Source organism: Ovis aries, chromosome X (assembly GCF_016772045.2).
Source record: "Ovis aries strain OAR_USU_Benz2616 breed Rambouillet chromosome X, ARS-UI_Ramb_v3.0, whole genome shotgun sequence".
Classification (NCBI taxonomy): Eukaryota; Metazoa; Chordata; class Mammalia; order Artiodactyla; family Bovidae; genus Ovis; species Ovis aries.
The window spans coordinates 123,373,658-123,399,088 of NC_056080.1; the positions used below are offsets into that span (position 1 = coordinate 123,373,658).

Sequence of the window (25,431 nt, forward strand, 5' to 3'; positions counted from 1 at the left end):
ACATCATGGGAAACGCTGGACTGGAGGAAACACAAGCTGGAATCAAGATTGCCGGGAGAAATATCAATAACCTCAGATATACAGATGACACCACCCTTATGGCAGAAAGAGAAGAAGAACTAAAGAGCCTCATGATGAAAGTGAAAGAGGAGAGTGAAAAAGTTGGCTTAAAGTTCAACATTCAGAAAACTAAGATCATGGCATCCAGACCCATCACTTCATAGCAAGTAGATGGGGAAACAGTGGAAACAGTAAAAGACTTTATTTTGGGGGGCTCCAAAATCACTGCAGATGGTGACTGCCACCATGAAATTAAAAGACGCTTACTCCTTGGAAGAAACGTTATGACCAACCTAGACAGCATATTGAAAGGCAGAGACATTACTTTGCCAACAAAGGTCCATCTAGTCAAGGCTATGGCTTTTCCAGTAGTCATGTATGGCTGTGAGAGTTGGACCATAAAGAAAGCTGAGAACCGAAGAATTGATGCTTTTGAACTGTGGTGTTGGAGAAGATTCTTGAGAGTCCCTTGGACTGCAGGTAAATCCAACCAGTCCATCCTAAAGAAAATCAGTCCTGAATTTTCATTGGAAATACTGATGTTGAAGCTGAAACTCCAATACTTTGGCCACCAGACGCAAAGAGCTGGCTCATTTGAAAAGACCCTGATGCTGGGAAAGATTGAGGGTGGGGTCGCAGAGTCTGACACAACTGAGTGACCGAACTGAACTGAATCCATATAGCATACAATTCTCCATTGTAAATTTGCCATTCAATGGTGTTCGTGATATTCACAGAGATGCCCAACCATTACTATAATTTCTGCTCTATTTTTCATCAAAAATAGGTTTTATTCACCACTGTTAATTGATTAGACTCCTGGTATACCTATGAACGCACCGTCTTTATTGTAAGCTGATTATTTCTTTCACTGAAAAAATTAGCTCTTCTTATAGCATTGGTATATCTAGTATAAGTTGAAAGTGTTTTCCTTAAAATGCATATGGTCCTTTCAGTAGAATATTATCAGGGAATAAAAAAGAATGTATTGATGCATGTTACAACATGAATGAATGTTGAAAACAGCATGCTAAGTAAAAGAGGGCTGTCTGGTGGCTCAGTGATAAAGATCTACCTGCCAATGCAGGAGATGCAGGTTTGATCCCTTGGTTGGGACAATCCCTGAAGGAGGATATGGCAACCCACTCCAATATTCTTGCCTGAAAAATCCCATGGATAGAGGAGCCTGGTGGGCTACAGTCCAAACAGTCGTAAAAGAGTGGACACAACTGAGGGACTCAGCACAGCACTGGCAAGGATGTGCAGGAACTGGAATTCTCATAACCCTGAGAGTAGAAATGTAAAATGTCACCAGCCACTTTGGAATGAGTTTGGCCATGTCTAAAAAGTCAAATTCACAGATGTCATATGATTCAGCTCTCCTATGTCTAGATATATGCCCAAGAAAAAAATCCTGTGTCCATACAAAGATTTGTATATGAATATTTTTGGAAATTTTACATGTAGTAGCCAAAGAAGTAGAAACAACCCAGATATTCATCAACAGGTAAATGGATGAACAAAGTGGTATATGTCCATACCATGGAATATGACTCATTAATAAAAAGAAATGAATTATTGATACAACAACAGAGATGAATCTCAAAATAATTTTGCTGAGTAAAAAAAAAGGCAGCACCAAAAAGAGTACATACTTATGATTCCATTTATATAAATTTTAATAAAATACAAACTAATCTATATTGACAGAAAGCAGATCAGTAGCTGCTTAAAGAAGGGGAGAGTAGAGAGTTCAAGGAGAGAGGGATTACTATGGGGCAGGAGAAAATTTGGTGGTATGATGGATATGTTCACCATCCTGATTGAGGGGATGGTTTCACATGTGTATACATGTGTGAGTGCCTGTGCATATGTGTTCAATTGTTTAGTCATGTCCAACTCTTTGTGACCCCAGGGACTGTAGTCCTCCCAGCTCCTCTGTCAATGGAAATTTCCAGGCAAGAATAATGGAGTGGGTTGCCATTTCCTCCTCCAGATTGAACTCATGAATCAGACCATAAATAATACATATGTCAACATTTAACACATTGTATGCTTTAAAGATGTGCAGTTTATTTTATGTCATTTTTCTTCAATAAAGCTGTTTCCCAAACCTCATTGAAAAAAAAAAAAGTTTCATTACCTTCACATTCTTATTGGCATCTTCAGTAATAAAAATCTTATTTTAAAATCATCTGTTGTCACAAGATAAAATAATATTTTTCTTCTTCCTTGGATAAGTTGAACATACAGAAGAATCAGTAAATTAGGAAACTTTAAACAAAGAACCTTGAGAGTCCTTTGAATTGCAAGGAGATTAAACCAGTCAATCCTAAAAGAAATCAATCCCGAATATTCCTTAGAAGGACTGATGCTGAAGCTGAAGCTCCAATACTTTGGCCACCTGATGTGAAGAGCTGCCTCATTAGAAAAGACCTTGATGCTGGGAAAGATTGAAGGCAGGAGAAGGGGACGACAAAGGACGAGATGGTTGGATGGCATCACCGACTTGATGGACATGAGTTTAAGCAAGCTCCAGGAGGTGGTGAAGGACATGGAAGCCTGGCGTGCTGCAGTCCATGGGAGCACAAATAGTCGAACATGACTGAGCGACTGAACAACAACAAAAATAGAGAACCACAGGCCTTAAACAATTTTAAGCTGGAATATTCTATCTGCTGCTGAGAGTTAATGCAGTTAGATCAAGCAAAACATTCCTAATCCTGAAAGCTTAAAATTAGAGTTCTTATCAGAATACACATACATGATGTCAGTGCAAATCCCTCACTCATTTATGAAGTTATTTTGACATATACCAATCTCTTTTTCCATTCAGTCATTTTAAGCAGGTCCTCATGGTGTGGGAGGGTTATAGCTTTTTCTCAGAAGTGAAGGGAAGCTATTCCATGACAAGGTTTCCTACTAGCAAAGAAATGAGTTGTGATAGCAAATGCATAATTCAAGAAAATATGCTGTATTCAATTAATGAATAGCAGATTTGTAGAACTTAGCATGCATGTTTATCTTTGATCTTTCTACTTTTTGATTCTAATATTCTTAACCTGCCTCTTGAGAAACCTACATGCCGGTCAGGAAGCAACAATTAGAACTGGACTTCGAACAACAGACTGGTTCCAAATAGGAAAAGAGTACGTCAAGGCTGTATATTGTCACCCTGCTTATTTAACTTATATGCAGAGTACATCATGAGAAACCCTGGACTGGAAGAAACACAAGCTGGAATCAAGATTGCCAGGAGAAATATCAATAACCTCGGATATGCAGATGACACCACCCTTATGGCAGAAAGTGAAGAGGAACTAAAAAGCCTCTTGATGAAAGTGAAAGAGGAGAGTGAAAAAGTTGGCTTAAAGCTCAACATTCAGAAAACGAAGATCATGGCATCCGGTCCCATCACTTCATGGGAAGTAGATGGGGAAACAGTGGAAAGAGTGTCAGACTTTACTTTTTTGGTCTCCAAGATCACTGCAGATGGTGATTGCAGCCATGAAATTAAAAGACGCTTACTCCTTGGAAGGAAAGTTATGACCAACCTAGATAGCATATTCAAAAGCAGAGACATTACTTTGCCAGCAAAGGTCCGTCTAGTCCTGGCTATGGTTTTTCCAGTGGTCATGTATGGATGTGAGAGTTGGACTGTGAAGAAAGCTGAGTGCTGAAGAATTGATGCTTTTGAAGTGTGGTGTTGGAGAAGACTCTTGCGAGTCCCTTGGACTGCAAGGATATCCAACCAGTCCATTCTAAAGGAGATCATTTCTGGGTATTCTTTGGAAGGAATGATGCTAAGGTGGAAACTCCAGTACTTTGGCCACCTCATGTGAAGAGTTGACTCATTGGAAAAGACTCTGATGCTGGGAGGGATTGGGGGCAGGAGGAGAAGGGGACGACAGAGGATGAGATGGCTGGATGGCATCACTGCCTCGATGGACGTGAGTTTGAGTGAACTCCGAGAGTTGGTGATGGACAGGGAGGCCTGGCGTGCCGCGATTCATGGGGTCGCAAAGAGTCAGACATGACTGAGTGACTGAACTGAACTGAACCAAATGTAAAATTTAGCATTTTAGTCATGGTTCTATTTCTGTCTAATTATTTAGGCTACAGAGTTCATGACTGATCATCCTATTCAATTATTGTATTATGCTAGTAGTGGTTATATTGCAGAAGCAACCCATCATATAGCCCTTGTATTCAATAGCTTACAAATGGAGGGCTTCCTAATTTCTTAGGCAGGGAATATTTATGAGCAGTTTGTCTCTGGGAGCCTTGAAATATGGTACTTTGGAAAGGTGGGGATAAGTTGTCTCACATTTAGATTTGTGTTTTCCCATATATTTAAAAGTTATCTGAATGAATTACACAATGTTTAATAGCCAGAAAATATGAGGTTGGGAGATGGTTGATGTGAATACATATTTTGGAATTTATCAATATTTTTCATCTTTTGATTCTTATTTTCCCTTTCAGTGTTATTGAGATATGATTGCCATAGGGCACTGTAGAAGTTTAAGGTATACAGCATGATTATTTGACTTACATACATCATGAAATGATTACCACAATAATTTTAGTGAACATTCATCATCTCATATAGACATAAAATTAAAGGAGCAAATAAAAATTCCTTGTAATGAGAGCTCCTAGAATTTACTCTCTTAATAAATTTCATATATAACATATAATGGGCTTTACAGGTGGCACTACTGGTAAAGAACCCACCTGCCAATGCAGGAGACGAAAAGATACTGGTTTTAATCCCTGGGTTGGGAAGATTACCTGGAGGAGGACATGGCAGCCCACTCCAGTATTCTTGCCTGGAGAATCCCATAAACAGAGCAGCCTGGCAAGCTATAGCCAATAGGGTCACACAGGTCTGACAGGATTGAAGTAACTTAGCATGCATGCATAACATACAACAGTATTATTAATAATTATATTTTATCATGGTGTACATTACATCCTTAGTACTTCTTTATCTTTTATCTGAAAGTTTGTATTTTTTGACCTTTGGAATGAAGATCCAATTCCCCCTACCTTCACCTGCCTGCTTCTAGTAACTACAAATCTCATCTATTTTTCTGTGAGTTTTTTTGTCTGATTTTGAAGTGTAATTGACCTACAACAAATTAGTTCCTATCATACAATATAGTGATTCAGTATTTCTATACATTTCAAAATGATCACCGCAGTAAGTCTAGTTACCATTATGATGTACTTTTTGTATCCAAATATATTCACTGAAATGTTTGTTCTTAAAGACCAGAAAACTTGGGCCAAGACAGAAGGAAAGGATTCCTTGCTTATTTTCCCAGTGACACTTCATATGCTTTAAGCTTAAAATTTGTGGGGGAATCTTACTTTGTTTTTAAACATAAATAAGTTTATGTGCTAATAAATGAAGCAAATTGGTATTTTTATCTGCATTCTGGCTAACTCGGGCAAGATCAAATCTTTCTCTTCCTTCATAATTTTGAGAAGTATTTGGCTGTGCAGAGCTGTTCAGATTGTTGTGGACTGAAGAGGTTATATAGATTGTCTTTTTTTATAAATTTGATGTTGTTGCAGTTAAGGAGAAAGAGAAAGCAAGAACCTTGATAGGAAAGTATAAGTGAGGAAAGATTTGGGATAGAAAGAAAGCAGACAGTGGAGAGGAGATTGAACATTTATTGAGCAACAGCTGATGGAGTTAGGTCCTGAAAAATTCAAGAAGATACTAACTTTGAAAAGAAGAAGAAGCATCCCTTTCTCTGAAACAGAAGGGAAAGATCAGCTCTGACAGATACTGTAGATTGACTCATTCAACACTCTCCCAACTAAAATCTTTATTTCTTATCCTTGGAACTAGGATTCTGCATGTAATAAGAACTGGAAGAAGGAAGTGATCAATGCATGGCAATTGCCACATGCAGGGAGATTGGATTTTGGGCAAATACACTGGCAAAGGCATTTCAGTCTTCTGGGATTAGCCATGGAGGCAGCTGTCTAGAAATTATGGAAGAAACAGCATAGTTCTGGGGCTTGGGTTAATAGCAGCTCCCTTTCTAAGCCAGTTACCTGGTCGCTCAATGGTAAAGAAGCCACCTGCCAATGCAGGAGAGATGGATTCAATCCCTAGGTTGGGAAGATCCCCTGGAGAAGGAAATGGAAACCCACTCCAGTATTTTTGCCTGGAGAATCCCATGGACAGAGGAGCCTGGCAGGCTACAGTCTATGGGGTTGCAAGAGTTGGACACAACTAAACAGCAACAACAATAGTTAGGTGTAAGGAGTTGTTTCTAGAAATCTAGTCTACAGTTTGCTCCTTCAGGTCTCACAGTGATTCTGAGGATCATTTAATAGCCCTTAATAAACTCAGCTGAGTTTAGTTATTAAATTAACTAGAGTGAAATCATTTATCTATTTATAAGAATCCTTACCTATACAGTAATTGGTATCAGAATGGTGCTGCAGTATCTAAAATGTGTTATTGGCTGAATTGAGTCAGTGGGAAAATAAATGCACTCATTTCAATATGGAAAGCTTGTGGCTGTAGTCAAGCTTCTGCCTGCTCTACCTTTCAGTATAAACCAAATATCAACCAAGGCTGTAGGATTAAGAAAAATGGTAGGAAGTCTTGGAAGTTGCCATGTACTGGCTCCTTGTGGTTTTAAACCACTTTCTTATGTTTTCCCCATAAAAAAGTGATGAATTCAAGCTGCAAAAATGGAAAGAAAAGTAAATGTACTAGGAGAGGTGCTTTTAGTCTCTGGCCTGCAATTGAAGTTTACTGAGCTTCCTGTAATTTGGAGCCCTGCAAGGTTGAAAAAACTGAAGGCTTCTGTATGCCAAAGGAAGCCATCGACAGTGGTGAGCACAAAGCTGCAGCATTAGGGATAAATAAGGTTGATGCTCTGCTGGACAAATTCTCTGATCAAATTAATAGGGTTTTATTCTCAGCAAAACTTATTGTTTCATATGTCCTGAAGGTAGAGGCTGTTAAATTAAAGGAGAAGAGGAAAATGGATAGAGTGCAAAGATAAGCAGCTAAAAGCCCCAGATTCTCAGGTTTAAAAAGTTTGTCTAGACCAGTGCTCTCCTCCCAAGTGTGGCCCACTGACTGGCTGTCGGTTAATGAATTTTTGGCACTGGTCTGAGAGGAAATAAGAACCTTGAACAGAATGTAAATCAGCTTTGACACTAAGATCAGCTTTTAAAAAATATTTTTTAATTGGAAGATACAATATTGTATTGATTTCTGTCATATATCAACATGAATCAGCTATAAGTATACACATGTCCTCTCGCTCTTGAACCTCCCTCCCACCTTCCACCCCTCTAGGTTATCACAGAGCACCAGGTTTGAGCTCTGTGTGTCAAGCAGCAAATTCCCAGCAGCTATCTATTTTATATAGAGTAATGTATATGTTTCAATGCTACTATCTGCATTCGTCCCACCCCCTCCTGCCCCTGCTGTGTCCACAAGTTTGTTCTCTATGTCTGTGTCTCTATTGCTGCTCTGAAAATAGGTTCATCAGTATCATCTTTATGGATTCTATATATATGCATTAATATATGGTATTTGTTTTTCTCTTTCTGACTTGCTTCATTCTGTATAATAGGCTCAGCTGACTTTTTAATGACAAGATTTCCTCAGTAAATGGGGCAGTGTGTTAATTTACATTCTGGTATAAACATCTTACCTTGTCACAGTCTGGAACTTTGAGTATAACTAGTCTAGGAAAGATCTTTGGCTGAGGTGATTCACATATAAATTGGTTAGAAATAAATATGGTAGAAATCTACTAAGTTTTGAGGAATATATTGCCCCCCCAAATCCCAAACCTGACTGGAATAGTCTGTGGTTGTTAAACCCCACAACAATCCCCAGGGTCTTGAACCTGCACCAATAATAAACAAGGTGCCCAAAGCCATGTGGCTTCCAGAAAGGACACCCTTGACAAAGCCCAGCTCAGATGTAACCAGATGTAACCAGAATGGCCAAGGAAGAACTATGAGAAGCAGGGTCAAGGCAAATGGAGGGCAATGGACAAGAGAACTCCTCCAGGACAATTTCAAAGATTTCAAGGGCTGGCAGGTAACTAACCAAAAAATTTATTCCACTGCTGAATTTATTCTACTTCTCTGTTCCTGTTCAGAACGACAATATTTGTTAGGATTTAGAGTTTTGCACTTCTTTTTCTGATTGGAATTTTTGCTTTGATATCCTCTGCCATATGCAAACATGATGGAGAGGACTTCACATAACCCAGTTAGATGAGATACTGCCTCTCTTGGGAGGTGGATGAGTGTGTTGCATAATGGGAAGAAGGATGTGCACAGAAGTTTGGAAGTTAGAGTGAACTAGAGAACAAAATATAAATTCTTTACCCAATATCCATTTTTTTAAACTAGCAGAGCCCCAACTTTTGAGCAGTATTTCCCAACCTCCCTGGCATATATTTCACACTTTTGGTCAAAGGTATAAGGAGAAACTGTTCATTACAACTTCTGAGGATGTTTCTTAAAGTGGTGGGTGAGCTGACATTACAGCCATACCCTAAGGATGGTGGTGAGTCATGCCAGTCCTGGACTGCCCACTTCTGGACTTTTCCATGAGAAAAAAATAATAAACCTCCAATTTGTTTGAGTCACTATTTTCCACTTTATGTAGAGGAAAACAATAGAATGGGAAAGACTAGATATCTCTTCAAGAAAGTTAGAGATACCAAGGGAATATTTCATGCAAAGATGGGCTCAATACAGGACAGAAGTGGTATGGACCTAACAGAAGTAGAGGGATTAAAAAGAGGTGGCAAGAATACACAGAACTATACAAAAAAGTTCTTCATGACCCAGATAACTATGATGGTGTAATCTCTCACCTAGAGCCAGGTATCTTGGAGTGTGAAGTCAAGTGGGCCTTAGGAACAAAGCTAGTGGAGGTGATGGAATTCCAGCTGAGCTATTTCAAATCATAAAAGATGATGCCCTATTTATAATAGCCAGGACATGGAAACAACCTAGATGACCATCAGCAGATGAATGGATAAGAAAGCTATGGTACATATACACAATGGAGTATTACTCAGCCATTAAAAAGAATACATTTGAATCAGTTCTAATGAGGTGGATGAAACTGGAGCCTATTATACAGAGTGAAGTAAGCCAGAAAGAAAAACACCAATACAGTATACTAACACATATATATGGGAGTTAGAAAGATGGTAATGATAACCCTGTATGTGAGACAGCAAAAGAGACACAGATGTATAGAATGGACTTTTAGACTCTGTGGGAGAGGGAGAGGGTGGGATGATTTGGGAGAATGGCATTGAAACATGTATACTATCAGGTAAGAAACAAATCGCCAGTCTATGTTCAATGCAGGATGCAGGATGCTTGGGGCTGGTGCACGGGGATGATCCAGAGAGATGATATGGTGTGGGAGGTGGGACGGGGGTCAGGATTGGAAACTCATGTACACCCGTGGCTGGTTCATGTCAATGTATGCCAAAACCAATACAGTATTGTAAAGCAAAATAAAGTAAAAATAAAAATTAAAAAAATAAAAAATAAAAGATGATGCTGCAAAAGTGTTGCACTCAATATGCCAGCAAATTTGAAAAACTCAGAAGTGACCATAAGACTGGAAAAGGTCAGTTTTCATTCCAATCCCAAAGAAAGACAATGCCATAGAATGTTCAAATTACTGCACAATTGTACCCATCTCACATGTTAGCAAAGTAATGCTCAAAATTCTCCAAGTAAGGCTCCAACAGTACGTGAACCAAGAACTTCCAAATGTCCAAGCTGGATGTAGAAAAAGCAGAGGAACCAGAGATCAAATTGCTGAACATCCATTGGATTATAGAAAAAGCAAGAGAATTCCAGAAAAACATCTGCTTCTACATCATTAACTATGCTAAAGCCTTTGACTGTGGATCACAACAAGCTGTGGAAAATTCTTAAAGAGATGGGAATACCAGACCACCTTACCTGCCTCCTGAGATGTCTGTATGCAGGTCAAGAAGCAGCAGTTAGAAACAGACATGGGGCAACAGACTGGTTCCAACTTGGGAAAGGAGTACGTCAAGGCTGTATATTGTCACCGTGGTTATTTAACTTATATGCAGAGTACATCATGAGAAATGCCAGGCTGCATGAAGCACAAGCTGGAATCAAGATTGCCAGGAGAAATATCAATAACCTCAGATATGCAGATGACACCACCTTTTGGCAGAAAGCAAAGAAAAACTAAACAGCCTCCTGATGAAAGTGAAAGAGGAGAGTGAAAAAGCTGGATTAAAACTCAGCATTCAAAAACAAAGACCATGGCATCCAGTCCCATCACTTCATGGCAAATAGATGGGGAAACAATGAAAACAGTAACGGACTATATTTTATTGGGCTCCAAAATCACTGCAGGTGATGAGTGCAGCCATGAAATTAAAAGATGCTCGGTCCTTGGAAGAGAAGCTATGACAAACCTAGACAACATATTAAAAAGCAGAGACATTACTTTACTAACAAATGCCCATAGTCAAAACTATGGTTTTTCCAGTAGTCATGTATGGATGTGAGAGTTGGACCATAAAGAAAGCTGAGCATTGAAGAATTGATGCTTTTGGCTATAGTGTTGGAGAAGACTTTTGAGGGTCCCCCGGACAGCAAGGAGATCAAACCAGTCAATCCTAAAGGAAATCAGTCATGAATATTCATTGGAAGGACTGATGCTGAAGCTGAAACTCCAATACTTTGGCCACCTGATGTGAAGAACTGACTTACTGAAAAAGACCCTGATGCTGGGAAAGATTGAAGGCAGGGGAGAAAGGGACAACAGAGGGTGAGGTGATTGGATGGCATCACCAACTCGATAGACATGAGTTTGGGTAAACTCTGGGAGCTGGTGATGGCCAGAGACGCCTGGTGTGCTGCAGTCCATGGTGTTGCAAAGAGTCGGACACAACTGAGCGACTGAACTGAACTGAACTGAATGATCTGTGTTCACTAATTACTTAACGAAATAGAAATCCAAGTCTGTGTGTTGAAAATTGTATTGTTTGCATCAATTCAATAAGATTTTCATTGAATGCCTAATGTATGCTTGGTACTAATGTTCATTGAGAGTAATTTTTGCTGCCCCACTTCCATGCAGCTAACATATACATACACAAATTCCCACATATGCATACACTTTTATGTTTTCCATTGTGTTTGAGTGAATGTCTGTGAAATGATTTCTCTCTTTATTCAAATAAAAGGTTCTTGTTGTTTTTTAGTCACTAAATTCTGTCCAACTCTTTTGTGACCTCATGGGATGACCAGGCAAGAATACTGGGGTGGGTCCATTTCCTTCTCCAGGGGATTTTCCTGACCTAGGGATTGAATGAATCTGTGTCTCCTGCATTGATTGGTGGATTCTTTACCACTGAGCCACCTGGGAAGCTGGGTGATATTATATCTCCCCCGAAATGATAATTATCTGGTATTGACTCCTCTGAGACCAGAGCCATACAAAAGGGCAGTTCCCAAGAGTGCTTGGCTGTACTTAACCAGGAGTGACTGTGGCAGTCAGTTAATGAGAATGTATCCTGAGGTCTATATAAGAAGGTTAGATCCTGGGTAATTATTCTGAGCAACGTGAGACAGGAGAGAGGAGGAAAGCAGGGATCCAGGAGACAAAGTGGGCAGTTGCTGAAGGAACAGTAACACCAAGGTACCTAAGAAATTATAGGAACTAGAGTTAGTAAGAGGCTACAGATATCAAGGTGAGCATCAGACAACATAACTAGCTGGAGTGGAGTTTGGTGTGTGGTTAATAGGGTGGTTCAGGAACACAACTTGAAGAAATAAGAATGTAGATTCAAGCCCCTTTTATGAATGTTTTGCTTCTCCCGCCAACAGGGGTGAGTCTTAAAGAAACAGACTATACCCAAATACAGTAGTATTTTATTGAAAACGAGTATCATGGCAGAATGCATTGCCTATACTTTGTTTTTAACCATGACCTTATAGAGTTAGAGCTAGGGTTAGGTTATGGTAGATCAGCACTTGAAATTCTCTGCACAGTTCATGTTCTGATGCAAGATGCTCTGGGAAGCTCTGAAGAAGCTTTGAACTACCCCTCACAAAATTCAAGTGGCTTTCATTTCTATGTTCTGTAAGCTTCTCTCTTCCCTGGTGACTCAGATGGTAAAGAATCTGCCTGCAATGCAGGAGACCCGAGTTTGATTCCTGAATTGTCAAGATCCCCTGGAGAAGGAAATGGCAACCCACTCGAGTAGTCTTGCCTGGAGAATCCCATGGACAAAGGAGCCTGGCTAGCTACAGTCCATAGGGTTGCAATGAGTTGGACACAACTGAGCAACTAACACACAAGATTTAAAAATGTTAAAATAGCTATTGCAACACCAAGTAATAGTGGCTATTCCATAGACAATTCCATTTGTAGGAAGTCTTTCAAAATGAAAAATAAGGTAATTTCAATTATAGTTTAAGGTAGCGTACAAAGAAGGTAGTAGTGAATACTTGCACTTCAGCCACATGCCACTTGGCTAGCTATAGTTGGGAGCAAGACGGGAAACAAAATATAATTAGAAAGACTCCTATTTTCTGCCTTACTGGATACCCTTAAAGCTATAACCTGTCAACCTCTAATACAAATTCTTTTACCTAGATACCTTTGTCTCTCTCTTAATAGAGAATTGGCTCATGTTAATAATAATACTAAAAATAATAGCAACAAATAATTATACACAGCAAACACCATTGTGCTTAATCCTCAAAACTATTAATATCTCTATTTTACAGATGAAGAAACTGAGTGACAGAGAGGTTAGGACTCTTAACCAGAGTCATATGGCTAATAACTGGTAGAGCTGGGATTATGAACTCAGGCAAACAGACAAGTTCCAATGTATATGTTCTTAACCACACTTCTAAGAGGAAATTCAGTCAGAAGAAATACATGATGAAGAAAAGCAAAACAAAAATTTTATAAAATAATGGTCTTAAGTCTGAAATAGATTCAGACTGCATTAAAATAGAGTTCAGATGAAATTTGGCAAAAGAGGGAGAGCAAGATTACAGATTCTTTGGAGGAAAAAAGAAAGCCTAGACAAAGAGCAGACCAGGATCAGTGCACTAACTGAAGGAACTCAGTATGCATTGTCCCTTAAAGTGAACAAGACTGAACTTTGTGTCTGTTCTATTGATCTATAACTGTCTAAATGCTCTACAGCTATAGTTTACTTATTGGCACTTCGTTAATGCATATATGTGGATTTTAGAAAAATGGTACACACGAGCTTATTTGCAAAGCAGAAATAGAGACACAGATGTAGAAGACAAACTTATGGATAGCATGGGGAAAATGAGGTGGGATGAATTGGGAAATGCTCACCATCTCTAATCATCAGGAAAATGCAAATCAAAACCAAAATGAGCTATCTCCTCACACCTGTCAGAAAGGCTATCAGCAAAGAACCAAATAACAAATGCCAAGAAAAAGGAACCCTTATACACTGTTGGGGCTTCCCTGGTAGCTCAGAGGTTAAAGCGTCTGCCCACAATGCTGGAGACCTGGGTTCTATCCCTGGGTTGGGAAGATCCCCTGGAGAAGGAAATGGCAACCCACTCCAGTATTCTTGCCTGGAGAATCCCATGGACAGAGGAGCTTGGTGGGCTACAGTCCACGGGATCGCAAAGAGTTGGACACGACTGAGCAACTTCACTTCACTTCACTTCACATCATACACTGTTGGTGGGGATGGAAATTGGTGATTGGTATAGCTATAACTAAGTTGTGTATTTTTTACCACAATAAAAGACATGTTGATTGTGACATACTGATTTGATTTTATGATTATTAATCAGAAGCTACTGCTGAAAATGTGAAAACAATAGTTACAGCTTTAAACTTAATTGTTAAGATACAGAGTTACTTACTCATCTTGTGCCCTCATTCTTAATCACTAACCCAAACATCCATTATATAAGCAAAGAATCAGGAAGCTACAGCCAAGCTCAAGGAAGCTTTTGAATATCTTCTGTACAGATTAAATAGCCTGATATAGCTTAATAATATTTAGATTAAATGCAATAAGTAAATTTTAAAAGTGTGGGCTGAGGGAAGAAGGGAAAGGAACTTATATTGAAAGACCAAAATGGAGGTGTTTTTTCATTTATTCAGACCTTGGAGTTGATACTGCGTAATCAGTTCTAACAATGCCCTCCACCCAAAGGTCACTGGGAACATACTTGAAATTGGTTTTATTGCTTCTTGCGGGGAGAGAGAATGAATGTCATGGGGGACCCATGGGGCACGTCATTAAAAGAGTCTAGAAAGGACTCAGCATATAGGCAATGGGTTCATGTTAGGTGATTTGGGTTTCCCTGGTGGCTCGGAGAGTAAAGAATCTGCCTGCAATGCAGGAGACCTGGATTCGATCCCTGGGTTGGGAAGATCCCCTGGAGAAGGAAATGTTAAACCCACTCCAGTATCCTGGCCTGGAGAATCCCATGGACAGAGGAGCCTGACAGTCCATAGCGTCTCAAAGAGTCAGACATGACTGAGCGACTAACATTTTAGGTGATTTGGAGAAGGATTCAAGAAAGAGGTCCTTCCATTGCATATTGATGCTGTCAGGAAGCAGAGGTTATTTCATGATTGGATATCTCAATAAATCTTACATAGAAGAAGGGAAGACTAGCCTGAGGGTAAAGCTATAAATGGTAGAGAAGCAGCAGTCACTAATATTAGCTCAAAGTGGGAAATAGTTATTTTCCTGGCTGAGACCAAGTTTACATTTAGTGTATATTCAAACATGGTTACATAGTGGTCTTTTTCTTTTTGATATTGATACATTGTATTTACCGAATGGCCTTATTTGATGTTCATGATCTATAAGAGTGTTTACATTCAATAGGAGAAAGCAAGATCTAGTTCTGAAAGTCAGGCCAGCTCCTGAATGTCAGAGCCTGATTTTCTCTTTCTCAGAAATTTTATCTACTCCCACCCTACTTTCTCTGTTTTCTTGTTGAGATCTTCCACTACAATCAGACAGCTTCTAACATTATTTTTATGAGAGGGAGTGGAAGAGAAACTATCATTTATTGAGCACATATCTTAGGTACTGTTGTATAGTGGTATAAAATATCATTTAAAAATAACTTATAACCCTGAGGCAGACAGAATCTACATTTTACAAAGAAAGAAACTAGGGCTCAAAGAGAATATATAACTTGTTCAAGCTGGTAAATAGAGACTGATTTTGAATCCAAATCTGTCTCCAAAACCTTGTGTACTTTCTGCCTATTCTTTATGTCTGTACTATTTATTTAGGAAAATATTATATTCAGAATTGAAACTTGGAGAAGTAATAATTCCCTGAATTCACAGTTTTATTGACTATTTTTAAGTTAGATTATATATGTTAGATGGCAGAACCTATATAGGAAGCACATGATATTATAGTTCTGTTCCACAAGTCACTGCAAATACCCAGAGGGAATACAGCAGGAAAAAAGCTGAAGTATTTGAGGCCATCTTATGGATTCTCTTCCCTAGGAGAAATTTAGGAACTGGCCATTTATAGAAAGTATTTCCTTGAAGTGAGCATCTAGGAATAAAGGTCAGTTCCATTTTAGTTCCTACAGCTTCTGCCACTTGGTGAAGACATGCAGGCTCAGCCTTGCTCATCTTTAGGAGCCATCTGACTATCAGACAGGGGAAAACATTAAGAAACCTGGACTCACCGCTTAGTCACTCAGCAAGTCAGCTTTCCTACCAGTCCCTTCCTGACCTAATATTCTGATCTAATAAATGAGCCGTTACCTAGTTTCTTAGGAATACATTTCTACTTTATAATCCAGTTCCAGTAACTAAATCCTCCTCATGAGAAGTCCTTACATTAGTTCTCTTTTCTGCAACACTGGATTGTGAACAAAGAATGTCTCCTGCCATTTCAGTAAGCCAAGGATGTTGCAGCTATACAGCCATCAGCTACTAGAGCCCCCAGCCAGTGCACCCTGAGGGGATTTCAGGATGAAGAAAGACAGGATACTGGCCCTAGATAGTGAAGGTGAATATCGAAGGAATAATTTCAGTGAGCCCAGACTCTTGCATCTTCACATACATAGAAAGGGCTTTCCTGGTAGCCCAGCTGGTAAAGAATCTGCTTGCAATGCAGGAGACCCTGGTTCAATTCCTGGGTCAGGAAAATCCCCTGGAGAAGGGACAGGATACCCACTCCAGTATTCCTGGGCTTTTCTGGTAGCTCAGATGGTAAAGAATCCACCTGCAACACAGGAGACCCAGGTTTGATCCCTGTGTTGGGAAGATCCCCTGGAGGAGGGATATTGTCAAGGCTGTATATTGTCACTCTGATTATTTAACTTGTATGCAGAGTACATCATGTGAAATGCCAGGCTGCATGAAGCACAAGCTGGAATCAAGATTGCAGGGAGAAATATCAATAACTTCAGATATACAGATGACACCACCCTTATGGCAGAAAGCAAAGAGGAACTAAGGGGCTTCTTGATGGGGGTGAAAGAGGAGAGTGAAAAAACTGACTTAAAACTGAACATTCAGAAAGCTAAGGTCATGGCATCTGGTCCTATTCCTTCATGGCAAATAGATGGGGAAACAATGGAAACAGTGACAGACTTTATTTTCCTGGGCTCCAAAATCACTGCAGATGGTGACTGAAGCCATGAAATTAAAAGATTCTTGCTCCTTGGAAGTAAAGCTATGACCAACCTAGACAGCATATTAAAAAGCAGAGACGTTACTTTACTGACAAAGGTCCGTCTAGTCAAAGCTATGGTTTTTTGCAGTAGTCATGTATGGATGTGAGAGTTGTACTATAAAGAAAGCTGAGTGCTGAAGAATTGATGCTTTTGAAGTGTGGTGTTGGAGAAGACTCTTGAGAGTCCCTTGAACAGCAAGGAGATCAAACCAGTCAATCCTAAAGGAAATCAGTCCTGAATATTCATTGGAAGGATTGATGCTGAAGCTGAAACTCCAATATTTTGGCCACCTGATGTGAAGAATTGACTCATTTGAAAAGACCCTGATGCTGGGAGAGATTGAAGGCAGGAGGAGAAGGGGACAACAGAGGATGAGATGGTTTGATGGCATCACCAACTTGATGGACATGAGTTTGAGCAAGCTCTGGGAGTTGGTGATGGACAGGGAAGCCTGGTATGCTGCAATCCATTGGGTCACAAAGAGTCAGACACAACAGAACGACTGAACTGAACTGATACATAGAAAAGCACTACAATCATTAACTGAGATGTCTGTTTCTGTGATTAACAGTAATCTTTTTATGTTCAACTACATGTTATTTTTTGTTGTATGTTTGTTTGTTTTTGTTTTCCCCCAGCAAAAACTCCTATATGTACTGGCTCCTCTCTTACCTCTTTGAAACAGTCCCTCAGAGGCTTATCCCAGGCTTAAGTCCTCAGTAAGTCTACCAAATAAAAACATAATTCTCTACTTTTAGGCTGTGCATTTTCTTTGCCAGCCAAGAGGATTACTTTGTTAAAAGACAAATGCAAATGTCTTAACTTTGTTTGATACTTCTAAATCTCCCTTCAACAGGATTGTACTATTTTGTAGGTGAAGAAAGAATGAAGTTTTGACAGGCATATTCCTCTTTTCATATTTAGTCAAATTATTTCCAAGATTTACATATAACATGACTGACCACCCCCTTTATGGACTTCTCTAAATATTCAAACCTGAGAGTTCAAATCTTAGAATCAGATAGGCTTAGTTTGAACCCCAACTCTTCTATTAAACTCCCTTAGCCAAAACACTGAACCTCAGAACTGAACCTCAGAATCCTCATCCCAAAACTGGAGATAATAATGTTTATCTCAGAAGCTTGTTGGGAGAGCAAGATGCTGTATATAAGGCCAAGCAAAGTACCAGAAGCAAGTGTTCATGAAGTGGTAATTTATTTTTAAATTTTGGGAAAAATTTGCATAAGATGACCTATTTTGAAGTGAACAACTCATGCTCCCTTGGTGGCTCAGTGGTAAAGAATCTGCCTGCCAACACAGAAGACATGAGTTCAATTCCTGATCCAGGAAGATCCCACATGCCACGGAGCAACTAGGCCTGTGCCACAACTACTGAGCCTGTGCTCTAGAGTCCATGAGCCACAACTACTGAAGCCCGCACACCATAGAGCCCGTGCTTCACAACAAGAGAAGCCACTGCAGTGAGAAGCCCATGCACCACAACTAGAGCGTAGCCCCCACTCATCAAAACTAGAGAAAAGCCTGTGCATCAACAAAGACCCAGCACAGCCAAAATTAAAAAACAATAAACTGTACAATTCAATAATATTTAGTACATTCACAGTGTTGTGCAGCCATCACCTCTATCTAATCCCAACTCATTTTCATTGTGTCCAAGAGAGATCCAGTGTAGCAGCGCCTTTATATCTCAAAAAATGTTTTGCCCACTATTGTTGGTAAGGCAAAAGGCATCACAGTGAGGACATTAAGATCACAGTCTATGCTGATTAAGTACAACACCCCATTCATTTTGATCTCTGGTGTGATGGTATCTGTGAAAATTCAGCAAACCTAGCCTACTTGCTTTAAGGGTTACTTTCAGGATTTTTCATCTCACAAGGTCAGCCTGCAAGGGTTTTGTATGGCTCAGTTGCCCTTTCCATCTGCCATCATACCATGAAACTTTATTTAAGCACATTACTCAGCTAGGTTCTGTGCCAACTTCTTGTAACACAATTTATCATTGACCCAGACTAGGTATTTGCTAATTCACTCAGAATTAATTGTGCACTTTAATCTTTTCATTGAATTGGTTCCCATATCTGTAGCTTTTATAACCACAAGTACTAGCTGCATACTGATTAAAAATTTCCCATCAGTTGTATATGAGATATGACTATAAATTTCCTTTTTCATTTTCCTTATATGACTCATAAACTGGCTTAGAAGCGATTTTGAAAAGGACTAAAAGGTTAGTGGTGTCCATGGAATAAATGTTATTTTTCTCCTAGGCTACTCAGATGTATATACATTCTGATTTGTTAAAATGGTTTTGTTGTATTACAGTCCCAATGAATAGTCTCCATTTCAACATTGCTTTAGAATATTCATTTTTACGAGAAATTTCAGCACCTTTTTTGATTTTTAGACTGTAAGATATAAGCTTTTTTACATTCAGCTTTTTTTTAAATGGTTTTTGATCATACAGTCATGTGTTGCAAAGAGTAAAACGTTCTTTACAGGTAGATGAAAGAGCAGTTAGTACCATTCATAACCTGTGTCAATTGTTTGTTTTGGCATACTGCTAGAATAAGAGAACACAAGACTAGAAATATGTTAGGAAACCCAGGTTCTGGTCCTCAGCCTGAAACTAAATAGCTCTGTAATTTGGGGCATGTCACAACTTCATACAGGGACCAATTTTCTTATCTGTCACATCGTTATATTTCTTGTATGTACCTCATTAAGATGCTGCAAAGACAAACTCAATGTTTTCCAAGTTTAACTCATTACCTTCACCACCTATTCTCCCAACTCTTCTTCCCAACTCTTCTTTTTTAAGCTCCAAATTGTTTCAGAAATCTTTCTTCTTTACTCCATTCTCATTGTCCTAGATCAAATCCTATTCACCTCAGTCTTCTGAGACATTGCAATAGACTGGTCAGTCTGCCTTCATCCTTGCTTTTCTGCAAACCATCCTCTATAAGATTTATATATGGAAAACACAGCTTAAAGCATGAAATGATGTCCCATTATAAAGTGATAAAGTTTACTTTTTAAGTCTGATATACAAGATTTGGACTTCCCTTATGGCTCAGAAATAAAGAATCTGCTTGCAATGCAGTAGCCACAAGAAACATGAGTTCAATCCCTGGGTTCAGGAGATCCCCTGGAAGAGGGCATAGCATCCCACTCCAGTATTCTTCCCTGGAGAATCCTATGGGCAGAGAATCCTGGAGGGCTACAGTCTATAAGGTCACAAAGAGTTGGACATGACTGAAGTAACTTAGCATGCACACATACAAGGTTCATCAGATACAGCTTCATTCTACCTTACCAACAGTGAACCCGTAACACACCATAGGAAATTACTCATATCATTCAAATCTTCAATAATTCTACCATAGCAAATGCTTAAGATGCACCATGCCAGATCCCTGGATCTATCTGATTTCAGTTCAGCATGGTAAGAGTTCAGTGTATCATTGCTAATATCCTGAACCAAGAACAAATCATGGCAGTTCTCTGCTCTGGCTTTCTTGGAGGCTATAGGAGGCTACTAAACTCTACAGATGCAAACTGAAAGTATGGGGCATTAATATCCCAGGGATGAAGGACACCACTCAACCAAATGAGGACAAAAGTCAGTAATAAATGCTCCATTTTCTCTGTTCTGTGATGGGACAATTCCAAGGCCTGTTCTGTACAGCTATTCAGAGTTTCTGGAAGAATTGAACCAAAGTTGCCCACAGCAGTTGTAGTCTGTTTCTTTGGGAAGTGATTCTTGAGATCACTTCCCGGATACGCTACCCAGACCCAATCCTTTTTTCAAAGTCTACCTTCTAGGTAACCCCAATTAAGTATATGTGCTGCCGAAGCGAGCACTCAGTAAACCCCAATTAAGATACTTCCTTGTTTTTGTCTACTTGATCTTTTGACTATTAAGAGAAGTAAGCTAAAGTCTTCTATCATTATGGTGATTTTTTAACTTTTTCCTTATATTTCTATTACATTTTGCTTATATATTTCAAAGCTCTCTTGTTAGATGCCTAAAGGTTCATGACTATTTCATCTTATTGGGGATAAAACTACCATAATGTTTCTCTTTGTCCCATTAATTATTCACCTTAAATTCTATTTTATATAATATTAATATTGATACATGTGCTTTATTTTCTTAGCATTTTCCTAGTATCTTCTTCTACTTATTTTTATTTTATTTTGGCAGGTCTCTTGTAAACAAAACAAAAGTATAGATGGATTAAACTTTCCATCTGATAGTAAAAATAAAAAATATACCAATACATTCTATTAGCAAGGATATAAGGACACAGTGACTCTCATATAGTATTCGTGGGAATGCAAAGTAGTACAATCCTTCTGGATGGAGATTTGGAACTATTCATATTTAACAAAATTAAGACATATGCATTTATCTAACAAAGTAACCCTATTCTTAGGAATTTACCCCTGATAATAGACCTACAATAATATAAAAATATATATGCAAATGTTATTTGTTACAGTGTAATTTCAAAATACTGGAAACAAACTAAATGCTCATGCAGGAGACTACCTGAATAAAGTACGATACATCACACGGGGGACACTAGGCAGATGCAAAAAAAGAACAAAGAAAAACTCTATGAACTGACATGGAGTGATTTCCAGGATATATTGTTAAGTTAAAAACAAGTGTGCAATATGAAAAGATGCTCAACATCACTCATTATTAGAGAAATGCAAATCAAGACCACAATGAGGTACCACTTCACACCAGTCAGAATGGCTGTGATCCAAAAGTCTGCAAGCAATAAATGCTGGAGGGGGTGTGGAGAAAAGGGAATCCTCTTACACTGTTGGTGGGAATGCAAACTAGTACAGCCACTATGGAGAACAGTGTGGAGATTCCTTAAAAAATTGCAAAAAAATTGCAAATAGAACTGCCTTATGACCCAGTAATCCCACTGCTGGGCATACACTCCAAGGAAACCAGAATTCAAAGAGACACATGTACCCCAATGTTCATCGCAGCACTGTTTATAATATCCAGGACATGGAAACAACCTAGATGTCCATCAGCAGATGAATGGATAAGAAAGCTGTGGTACATATACACAATGGAGTATTACTCAGCTATTAAAAAGAATACATTTAAATCAGTTCTAATGAGATGGATGAAACTGGAGCTGATTATACAGAGTGAAGTAAGCCAGAAAGAAAAACACCAATACAGTATACTAACACATAGATATGGAATTTAGAAAGATGGTTAATGATGACCCTGTATGCAAGACAGCAAAAGAGACACAGATGTGTAGAACGGACTTTTGGACTCTAAGGGAGAGGGAGAGGGGAGGATTATTTGGGAGAATGGCATTGAAACATGTATACTATCATGTAAGAAACGAATCGCCAGTCTATGTTCGATGCAGGATGCAGGATGCTTGGGGCTGGTACACAGGGATGATCCGGAGTGATGATGTGGGGTGGGAGGTGGGAGGGGGGTTCATGTTTGGGAGCTTATGTACACCCGTGGCAGATTCATGTCAATGTATGCCAAAACCAATACAGTATTGTAAAATAAAATAAAGTAAAAATAATAATTTAAATTAAAAAAATAAAAAAAATAAAATTACAAAAAATAAAAAAAAAAACATAAAAAAGTGTGCAAAATAGTATGTTATCCCTCCTGTGTAAAGAAACTTGAAAAAACATATACATTCTTTTTTTAAAATATTCTTTAAAAAGCATTATATATGTATGTATGTATAACTGAATCACTTTGTTGTACAGCAGTAATTAACACAACATTGTAAATCAACTATACTTCAGTTTTTTAAAAAGACTATCATTTTATGATGTGTTCAAGCAAAGGAAGGTATTTGGGTCAAAAATATCAGAATCTCAGGGCATCGCAAAGCCAGAGAAGTGGGGTAAGGGGTAGCAAGCAGTATGTCTGCAGAAGGCCCTGAGGCAACCTCCATGGAGGAGCAAAAGGAAATGGAAGATAAAGTGACCAGTCCAAGGAGAGCTGAAGAGGCAAAATTAAAAGCAAAGTATCCTCATCTGGGGAAAAAGCCTGGAGGTTCAAATTTTTTTAAGGAAACAGTTGTGGAAAGGAAATAAAATATTCTTATTCTGGGAATTACAACAGGGCTAAAGCAAAAATGAAGAACAGCAACTTCCTACTGCAGCCCTTGGTAAGACAGAGGTCATTGGTGACCACATTCCCATTCCAAAGGGCCTTCCTCAATGGAAACCATCTCTTGTTGCTAGTAAGCTGGCTGGCTGTTTAAAAGAGCTGAACTGCATGAATCTTCTAATTCCCATTATTTCTCCTTAATATGTTATTCCTCCACTTTTTATTTCCTTTTACTCAGTCATTTGAGAGTGATGGCTTTGCAGGTAGGGGTAAATTGTGCTGCTTTTTAAGGGAATAATATAATATGTGTGTAGAGTTTCTGGTAAGTTTAACAATGCACTGATGAAAAGAATATGTTAGAGAAATGTAAAGTAATCTAGATAAAAATAATTGTATGTATTACCCAACTCCTGAGGTAGGGCTGGTTCCAACAAGCAACAAGCAAGTTTTACAGTTTTAATATTTTGGCTTTCTTTCAGTTCAGTTCAGTTGCTCAATCATGTCCGACTCTTTGTGACCCCATGAACCACAGCATACCAGGCCTCCCTATCCATCACCAACTCCCAGAGTCTACCCAAACCCATGTCCATCGAGTCGGTGATGTCATCCAACCATCTCATCCTCTGTCATTTCCTTCTCCACCTGCCCTCAATCTTTCCCAGCATCAGAGTCTTTCAAATGAGTCAGCTCTTGGCATCAGGTGGCCAACATATTGGAGTTTGATCTTCAACATCAGCCCTTCCAATGAACACCCAGGGCTGATCTCCTTTAGGATGGACTGGTTGGATCTCATTGTAGTCCAAGGGACTCTCAAGAGTCTTCTCCAACACCACAGTTCAAAAGCATCAATTCTTCAGCACTCAGCTTTCTTTATAGTCCAACTCTCACATCCATACATGACCACTGGAATAACCATAGTCTTGACTAGATAGACCTTTGTTGGCAAAGTAATGTCTCTGCTTTTTAATAGGTTATCTATGCTGGTCATAACTTTCCATCCAAGGAGTAAGCGTCTTTTAATTTCATAGCTGCAATCACCATCTGCAGCAATCTTGGAGCCCAGAAAAATAAAGTCAGCCACTGTTCCCAATGTTTCCCCATCTATTTCCCATGAAGTGATGGGACCAGATGCCATGATCTTCATTTTCTGAATGTTGAGCTTTAAGCCAACTTTTTCACTCTCTTCTTTCACTTTCGTCAAGAGGCTCTTTGGTTCTTCTTCTCTTTCTGCCATGAGGGTGGTATCATCTGCATAGCTGGGGTTATTGATATTTCTCCTGGCAGTCTTGATTCCAGCTTGTGTTTCCTCCAGCCCCACATTTCTCATAATGTACTCTGCATATAAGTTAAATAAGCAGGGTGACAATATACAGCCTTGACATACTCCTTTTCCTTTTTGGAACCAGTCTGTTGTTCCATGTCCGATTCTAACTGTTGCTTCCTGTCCTGCATACAGGTTTGTCAAGAGGCAGGTCAGGTGGTCTGGTATTCCCATCTCTTTCAGAATTGTCCACAGTTTATTGTGATCCACACAGTCAAAGGCTTTGGCATAGTCAATAAAGCAGAAATAGATGTTTTTCTGAAACTCGCTTGCTTTTTCAATGATCCAGCAGATGTTGGCAATTTGATCTCTGGTTCCTCTGCCTTTTCTAAAACCAGCTTAAACATCTGGAATTTCACGGTTCACATATTGCTGAAGCCTGGCTTGGAGAATTTTGAGCATTACTTTACTAGCGTGTGAGATGAGTGGAATTGTGCAGTAGTTTGAGCATTCTTTAGCATTGCTTTTCTTTGGGATTGGAATGAAAACTGACCTTTTCCAGTCCTGTGGCCACTACTGAGTTTTCCAAATTTGCTGGCATATTGAGTGCAGCACTTTCACAGCATCATCTTTGAGGATTTGAAATAGCTCAACTGGAATTTCATCACCTGCACTAGCTTTGTTCATAGTGATCCTTCCTAAGGCCCACTTGACTTCACATTCCAGGATGTGTGGCTCTAGGTGAGTGATCACACCATGGTGATTATCTGGGTCGTGAAGATCTTTTTTGTACTGTTCTTCTGTGGCTTTCTATAATTTATGCTAATTATAGCTTTGGATGTTAAGCTTATTTAAAATAACATCTATTGTATTAATTTCCTCTGTATTTTCCTTTTCAATTTTGTAAAACAGAAGTTTATGACCACAAGCTAGAAGAAAGGTCATGTATTTCAAACCCAAATAGATTGGGCTCCAAATGATTTGTATCCCATGCTTGAACTTGAATGACCTTAAATCTGTTTCAGCTTTAACAATAGAATTTTATTTGGGCAGTGTTTGCCCATTCTGGTGTAACTTATGTCCCTCTAGTGCTTAACAGTTGCTGTTGAAGCTAGTATTCTTATTCAGTTTTATAGTGTTAGAATACCTTTTATTTTTGAAGATGTGAATGAAGTGTGCATGTGCACTGACTGTTAAATTCACTTTTATGCCATTT

At 39.0% G+C, this 25,431-nt stretch overlaps 1 pseudogene; it reads left to right on the top strand.

Annotated features, from left to right (window-relative positions):
- The first annotated feature begins 7,141 nt into the window (after nt 1-7,141).
- On the top strand, nt 7,142-24,640 carry LOC132658858 (cAMP-regulated phosphoprotein 19-like; annotated as a pseudogene).
- The last annotated feature ends 791 nt before the right edge of the window (nt 24,641-25,431 follow it).